The following is an 8,177-nucleotide window of genomic DNA, read 5'->3' as shown; positions in this document are numbered from 1 at the left end:
TTACGAGCAGAGCAAAGGCTCAGGCGGCGACGCACAGTGAACGCGGCGGGCGGAGGGTCGGCAGCCCCGGGGCTAGCGGACTGGGGAGGGGCTGGTGGGAGATGGCAGGGAGGGACCGCCCGCCCAGCGCTAGGGTTGGGAAGGGGCTCCAGAAGAACCCCCACCCTGATTCTGGTCATGCGTCCCGTACGGGCCCGCCTCGCCTTCGGCCTCTCCCCTGTCATTCCCCACCGTCCTGCGCGGGCCAGCAAGTCGCGTCACACCCCGCAGATAAGAGCAGGGACCAGATGCTGGAGACAAGGCCTGCGCATCCCGCACACCGGCGCTTCGGCTTTGAAGTGGTGTGGAGCAGGCTCTGGCAATTTCTTCTTCTCTCCTTTCATTCCTGTTACTTTTGCTCCCCCCAGTAACTGTTAGGGTCGTCACAAAAGCCACAGACCCTAAAAGTCCCAGGTCGGTGGCCCCGTTCTTCCAAGCCCACCTCGGTGACCTGGGCTGCGCGACCACGAGGAAACCCAGGAACTCCTGGGCCCAAGTGAGATAGGAGCCACGACAATGAAGAGTGAGAAAGACACTCGGCCTTTCTCCGCCCCGGGCCGTAGAGGCGCACACCGTGAAAAGAAAGGCCAATCAGCGTTTTAACGCACGCTTGGGTCTCCCTTTCTGACTCCCTTGTACTTTAACTACCTGCCACCAAGGGCTTTGGATCCCTTCGAGGCTTTCTGCACTTCACGTGGAATCCCCTGTTTCATTTGCCAGCAGCTCCGTCTGCTGAGAGGACGTACTTTGGGGACTGCCAAGAAGCAGCAGACACAACTCGGCTTTGCCAATACAGCATACGGTTTTGTTCTCGCCTCCCTCCCCACCCCCTTCCCTGACTCGCCGTCTGGGGCGAGCGGGAGGAGGCGGAGCAGGAGGTGGGGAGAAGGGTGGGGGTGGGGGAAGATCGGGCGCAGAACAAACAAGTTCTCCAGCGAGTTGTTTACATAGCAGGTGGACCTGACGTCAGTCTGGAGGCTCCACTGCCAATCCGAACAATATTGTGCCCCGCGTTTCTCCCTCCCTTTAAGTTGGGGGACAGTGTGAGATAGGTGGAGTGGGGAGACAGGCATCTTAACCGGCTGGTTCCAAACCACTTTTTGGATCAACAACGACAACAATAACATCGCAAAGTAAGACAAAACAAACAAGTGGCCCAGCAATACTTCAGAATCCTCTGAGGCGTCCCTTCCCCCACCCCGCCCCTTGGAAGAGAGGCGGCTCCGCGCGCAGTGTGTGTACAGTTTGCATTGCCAACAACACGCGCGCGCGCCCGGGTGCGCGCGCCCGCTAGCGCACACATACACACACAGACCCACACACATACACACACACACACACACACACACACACACACACATACACACGCACGCAGATCCGGGTGGGGGGAGCGGCAGCGCGAGACAGCGCGAGCCTCCGAGAAAGCGCGAGACACGCCGGCGCGTGCAGCTCCGCGGCCGCCGCTTCGCCCCGGCTCGAGCCCCGAGCCACCCTCAGCCCGCCCGCGAGAGCCCGCCCTGGTTATTTATGCGGCGGCCGCGTCCGCCGGCTGTGGCTTCCTCCGGCCCCCCCGGGAGCGCCCCCCACTCGCGGCAGCAGCTGCCGGGACTCGCGCGTGGGTGTGTTGTTTGGGGGCTTCTGCCTGGGAGCCGCGGGTGCCACCTTCTGGGACGCTGCCCACTGCGTCCTCGGTCGCGGTAAGTTTCTTCGCCCTCACTCTGGCGCGCTGCACCTCCGCACCCCACCCTGTCCCAGCCACCTCCACGCCGGGCCGGGCTGCGACTTTATTCCGCGCTCCTCCCGTCGCCGCGGCAAAGTTTCGCCCCAGCGCCAGCGCTCCGCGCCACCAGGCGAGTGTGACATGTGTCAAATTTCGGCTCAGCGTCGGGGTCGCGTTCGGGACCCGACATCACCACTTGTTGTTCTTTTGCATTTTGCTTTGAATGGGGGAAGGGGGAGTCGAGAAAGGGGAGATTCACTGTTGGTTCAGGGATTTTTACTTTTGAATAAGCAAAATGTTGCATGGTCCAGAGAGACCGCGGCTGGGGGAAAATGTGTGTCGAAACACCAGATGTGTGTTTGTTTACTCTTCTTCTTCTTCTTCTTCTTCTTTTTTTTTTTTTTTAATTGTTTGTTGTCTTTTCCTCTTCTTCCCTTCCCCCCTCCTACCCCGGAGGAGAAACAACAGTAAAAACATCTGGCGGTTTAGAAGCGCTCACTTTATTGATTCAACTGCTGACCTTTATTTACTCAATTGGGCAAGTGCACGCTTCTCGTCCCTAAGTTAGGTACTTAGGCGTTCATTTCAAAAAGTACTTCTCTAGGAACAAGAGAGGACAAGGGGACACTCTTGTTTCTCCAGTCAAGAAACTCCTGGCCCCTAGTGACTCTTCGGGACAACCTTACATCTCAATTGCTGCCCCTGATCGCGCTCTTTCCCAGGTCCAAGCTCTGGCACTGCCCGCTTCCCCCGGGATCTGTCCTGGTTTTTACTTTTATTCCGCTTTGGACGGGACTCCTCACTCTTGGTGGGTTTGGAGTGAAATCGTGCCTCAGGCTATTCTGGGAGAGGATGTGGGAGGGGCACAGACATCTTTCCGAAAAAGCGAGAGCTTCTCCCTTGGCTTTTACCTGTACATCCGCGAAGGCCCGCTCGGGCAAAGCAAGGGTCGCTAAGACCCTTCGCGCTAGCAGCGGCGCAATTGCGGTGGTGGCGCGGACCGAACCCTCTCGGTGGCCGCGCGCGCCGCGGGTGCGCCTCTTCCCATCCTTGAGGCCAGACTTCCCCCGACCCCTGACCTCGATGTGGGGCCTCACTTGCTGTGGGTGTTTGGGCCTGTAGTTCACGGATGCAAAGTTACCTTACTGTCCTGAACGAGCTCTCTTAGGTAAGTCTCTCAGGGCACCTGGCGCGTAGGGTGACACTTTGATTAGAAGGCACAGGGAGAGAAAGGCGGTGTGCAGGTGTGGAGCATTTGAAAGCGGAACCAAAGGGCGTTTTGCGTGAGGATGCATCAAGAGAGGCGGAACTGGCTATCTTGGGAGGCTCCTCGGAATCCTGAATCCCCAAGGAACTAAACCCATCTGTGTATTTGTTTATTCAGCTTTTTAACCAACAGATTTAAACCACTTAATGGACAGCTGCTATCTGTAACGCTCATATGCCTCCCCCCACACGCATTTTCTCTCACCACATGTTGAAATCCAGTCAGTTGCTTGATCTTGAGGATTATTCCTCGAGTACTGAATACTGGTTGCTTCCAGGTGGGCAGGCATTGGCAACATGAAGAGCACCAAGTGGCCTGGGTGAGTTTCAGAAGGGGCGGGAAGGAGAAGAGGGTGAAAGACCTGTGAGAGTGTGTAATGTGTGATATTTGCAGTCGTCATGGATTCAGAAGTGTTAAAAAGATCTACCTCCCAACATGCCCACAGTCTACTTGGAAGAATAGTTACATAGTGTCAGGTAAGCCCAAGGAAAAAAAGTGACGCCCTGGTGTCAAGTAGCTGAGGTGGACATTTTCCAACTGGAAGTATTTGGGGGAGATTTGCTTTACAAAACAAAAGTTTGCCTGGAAGGCACGTCTTTGCACCATCTTCTAACAAATAGTTTGGTTAGGCAGCAGTGTAGACAGGGAGTGGTATGTTTAATAGTGAATTTATGTCAGAGGTCAAAACTGAATTGAAGATGAACTTTGAGTTATTTTCATCTTCAAGCTTGCATTCTGCCATACCTAGGCAAATGTTTTATTTTGTCAAGGATCTGTTTATCTTTTCTGTCACTATGAGTTATGGATAAGCATATTCTCAGTGTACTGGAATTTTTAAATGTAGTGTTTGTTTAATGCAGTTAAACACAACTTACAATTTTGATTTATTTGCATCTACATTCATACAGTGAATATAAGGTTATATACACTGTGATCATTAGGGCCATAAAATTTCATATCCACTTTAGAGTTTTTTAAAGTCTGTCCTTCCTTCCTTTCTTCTTCCTTCCTTCCTTCCTTCCATTACTTAACTTGGTCCACGTTCAGTGGTTGGTCAGCTCAATACTTCCTTAAGAAATCCACTGTTTCTCTGTTCTCTAAAATTAAATAAAAGAAACGTTTAATTGTAATTAAGTTACTGACTTTACTAGAAGCCTGATAATGCCTCTGTAGGTGAGTGAGAGAAGAGGGCAGTCAATCAATATAAAATCAGCTTGAAGTTCACTTTTAAGCACACACAATGAAAGGTTTCTTCAGGAAATCATTTTTAACATTCAATTTGAATATAAATAAAATAAATACTTTAGTTTTTATACATAGCTAATTAAAACGTTACCATTCCACTTTGGTGTGTATTATAATAAGTGGAGCAATTAAAGGAGAAAATATATAAGTAACAGTGTTGAACTCCTTGTAATTGTTTTTTCAAAATGGCCCAAATTATGCTTTGGGATATCATTTTCATAGAATTCATATTCTGGAGTGGGAAGAGGCCTTAAATTACATTATGATATGAATAGATTTATAAACTAGTTTTGTCTGAGTAAACTGTTATTGGAGTTTTATTTCTTTGCACCAATGATAGTGTAATAGTTTTGCTTAAAAATTTGAAATTTTCTAGGAATCTTGCATAGGGAGGAATTAGATATTTTTATCTACACAGATAACCTGTAATGAGAAGTAATATTCTCTTTGTAGGGACAAGATATCAAAAGTATAAAAATACATACCTATTAGCTTATAGGTATGCTTATATTATGCTTTATGAAAAGCATATTTAAATAGTCAAAATAACAACTGGTTTGGTAGAGATTTATAGGGCATATAACACTGTAATGAACATAGTCAAACAAATTTCCCAACTATTTTTTATTTCAAGAGAAGATGTGAAGGATACTGAATGTACTTACCGAAAAAAGGATATTATCTGTGATTTTTAATAGGATTTATAGTTGGCTCTACCTTATCACCCTTATTCTATTTTTGTTGACAACCTTATGCTAAATCTGCTATAGTTATAATACTGATTAAAGAAAACAGAATGATGGATGTGATTATATGTTTTCTGCCTCTCTGTATTAAATCAGAAAGAGGTCATTGATTGTAAGAAAAGAATGTGATTTAGGACACACTTCACTAAGAAGTTTTCTTGATATGACTGTTAGCAGACAAAATTGGAAATCCTCGTTGAATTTAGAATGGTATCAGTTCCATCACAATTACTGAATATTAATTTTTGGTGTACTCAAACTATTTTTAAAGCTTTGTGATAAATGGTAGTATTCTTATCGATAAGTGAAGGGACCCAAAATGTTCTAAGCAGTGCCCAAATTCATACTGCTCCTTAACAAAGGAAAGCCTATTCCTTTTATTAGGTCCAATGAGATCTTAATATTTGTGTAGGTTTTTGAAAGCAGTCTTATTGATGTGGCCTTTAATTCAGAGTTCCAACAGATTGGAGCAAATCCAACCCAGAAAGAGCTGCTTGTATTTTTAAGACTTCTGTAATGGTAATTCAGGTGCTTGAAACTTTTTGAAAAACATATCCCAATGTTTATGGTTTGCAGGTAGTTTAATGCCTAATTTGAATTTTACATGCTGTTGGCTTTCTTTGAATGCAATGAAAGATTTTCTTAGGTTCGACTATTTATCTCTTAATATACTTGGACTAATGTTGTATCACTTGTATAGTCTTTATTAAGCAAAATAATATAAGTTCTTTGAATAATATAAGTTCATTTTATGAGGCCTATCAGGTCATTTTCATTGTTTTCTTATGATTTTCTTCCAAACTTTTAGCTTCTTCATTTGTTTTTCAGAACTTTGAAGTGGGCCCCACAACTATTTTTCATTTTGTTTTCTCTTACATTTAAACATCACTAGAAGGGGTGTCAAAAATTGCCATTACTCTTTTTTTTAAGCAAGCATTGGCTATGTGAAAATTCATTATTATTGAATTATATAAATACTCATAGTATATTCTTTCCTGTAGAAATTCTTTCCTGGTAAATATTCTCTCTTGATAAAATACATGGGCACTTCCACTTGTTTATTTGCTTGTCTTACCATTATGTGATATTTTTTGTCTGTACTCTTTTTTTTCTGCCCTGTGTGTTTATACGTTCTCTGCCCCAAATTTTACAGACAAAACAAACAAAACGGTGATCAGCTTAGTAAAATGTAAAAAAATATTATGACTAAGAAGCTAATGTTAAAATATTGAGGTGCCATAGAGAGGGTTTTAGAGAATATTTCTGTGTATTATGTGCAACAATAGTAATATTCAAACCAAAAAAGTCAACCTATATGTATATGGTGAGATGTTTGCAGTAGAAGTATTCATTAAAACTATTTTTTTCTTTAGATAGTTGCTTTGGTAATTTGCTGATGTTCAAATGAAGTGTTATTAAGTATCAGCCTAATTAATTTTAGAAGTATAATTTCAGTTTTATACTTGAAGTGATTAGGTATTGTGTTTATTCATACAGATATTTGCCTAGCAGCCAATTTAACAGAATATATCTATATTCTAAAATGGGGTGTATTGGCATTATGCTTATTTCATTTTTAAAACAATCTTGTGCTTAGGTGATTTGTAGCTTACGATTCACTTTTACTTTTTCATTTTGTAATGGTGAACTTTGCTCCCTGTAAATTGTGTTATATTTGCTAAATTTTCCAACTTTCTCCATACAGTTTAGATTAAAAAAATATTTCAGTTTATTTAAATTTTATATAAATTTTTATTTAAACACATTTTCTCAGTAAATCACCTATGGGAGCCCAGGTTAAACCTTTTGAATTCCTTGACATCTAAAATGTGTTTTCTTGGACCAATGATCAACTACAGCTTGCTTTCAGCTTTCTAATCAGTTGTACTCTTTCCTCTTTCTAGTATCCACCAAGGACATCTAGAACATACCTTCTCTTTATATTGATAAATATATCATAGGACACTGATATCTTCATTCTTTTCTGCTGTGGCAAATTATTTTCATTAGCAAGAGTGAATTAAATTTAATGTTGAAAAGCATGTTGCTGTGAAGCAAATGAATTCCCAGGGGTTTAAAAGCTCTCAGTATTTTTAGTTTATTAATGTTCCTCAATTTCCTTCAATTTCTGTCTTGGTAGACTTAACATATACTTCATGGAAGATAATGTTGGTTTAAAATTTATTTAAGTTTTTTAGCAGTTCCTTTTGGAGATTTTTCTGCAGTAAGTCTAAAAGATCATACCATTAGGATGTCACAAGTTTTTTTTTTTTTCAACAGGTTAAAGAAATTAACTTTGAATTCCCCAAACAAAGGATGCTACTAGAAAGAACTTCACGTTTTTCTGGTATACATTTTTTTTCCCTTTCTTCTCAACTTTTATGTTATTTGATAGCATATTCTGTGAATAATGCATTCTGCATTATTCTTACTTTGTATCATTTTGGTACACATATACAACCATAACCATGATTTTGCAACTTTATTTAAACCTTAAGAAAAACCAAACTTTCTTAAAGTGTATTTCAAGAGGAAGAAAAAGAAATCAATGGCAGACATATTTTGGAGAAAGCTTAACATTTCTCACTGGTAGATAGTGAGGAGAAACTTAGCAGTACGCTAATCCAAATATCTTAGCATCTTAGCACATGTAGACTGACATAAAATCATCTCATTTAAAAAATGATCCCCAACATCTTTCAGAACTATTCCTCACTATTACTTCACCCAAATTTATGTTCCAGGTTTTGGATGATCTTTATCTGTAAGCCTTTCTCTGACTCTTCACTTTCTTTTTGTCTTTTTTTTTCTCCCTTTTGGAGTCTACCTTTAGTTAAATAGAAACACAAAAATCATCTTGTTATATAAGTGTGTGTGTGTGTGTGTGTGTGTGTGTGTGTGTATACATATACATGTATATATTTATTTGGTTTATGTGTGTATTATATGTATTGGATTACATTTATATATTTGGTTTATGTAAAACCACTGCTACCAATGTGGTCAAATACACCTTTGTCTCCTACCTGAGCTGTTGCAGGTACCACAATCAATTCTTCATACAATAGAGTGGTCTTATGTAAACCTTCCAACAACTGCAATGTCTCTCCGAATAAAATACAAACTCCTAAGTCTTGTTATTTTTCCTACTATTCAGTCT

At 42.3% G+C, this 8,177-nt stretch overlaps 1 protein-coding gene across 5 annotated transcripts in view; it reads left to right on the top strand.

Moving 5' to 3' along the window:
- The first annotated feature begins 1,370 nt into the window (after positions 1 to 1,370).
- Positions 1,371 to 8,177, top strand: part of Foxp2 (forkhead box P2) — a 545,442-nt gene continuing 538,635 nt past the window's right edge. For all 5 annotated transcript variants that reach the window (XM_047561345.1, XM_047561344.1, XM_047561343.1 and 2 more), the window contains exon 1: positions 1,371 to 1,736. The gene's annotated coding sequence lies outside the window, so the exon portion shown is untranslated. The remainder of the gene's footprint in view (positions 1,737 to 8,177) is intronic.

Source organism: Sciurus carolinensis, chromosome 8 (assembly GCF_902686445.1).
Source record: "Sciurus carolinensis chromosome 8, mSciCar1.2, whole genome shotgun sequence".
Classification (NCBI taxonomy): domain Eukaryota; kingdom Metazoa; phylum Chordata; class Mammalia; order Rodentia; family Sciuridae; genus Sciurus; species Sciurus carolinensis.
Note: the sequence above shows the minus strand (reverse complement) of the source record. Positions and strands in the feature narration are given on the sequence as shown.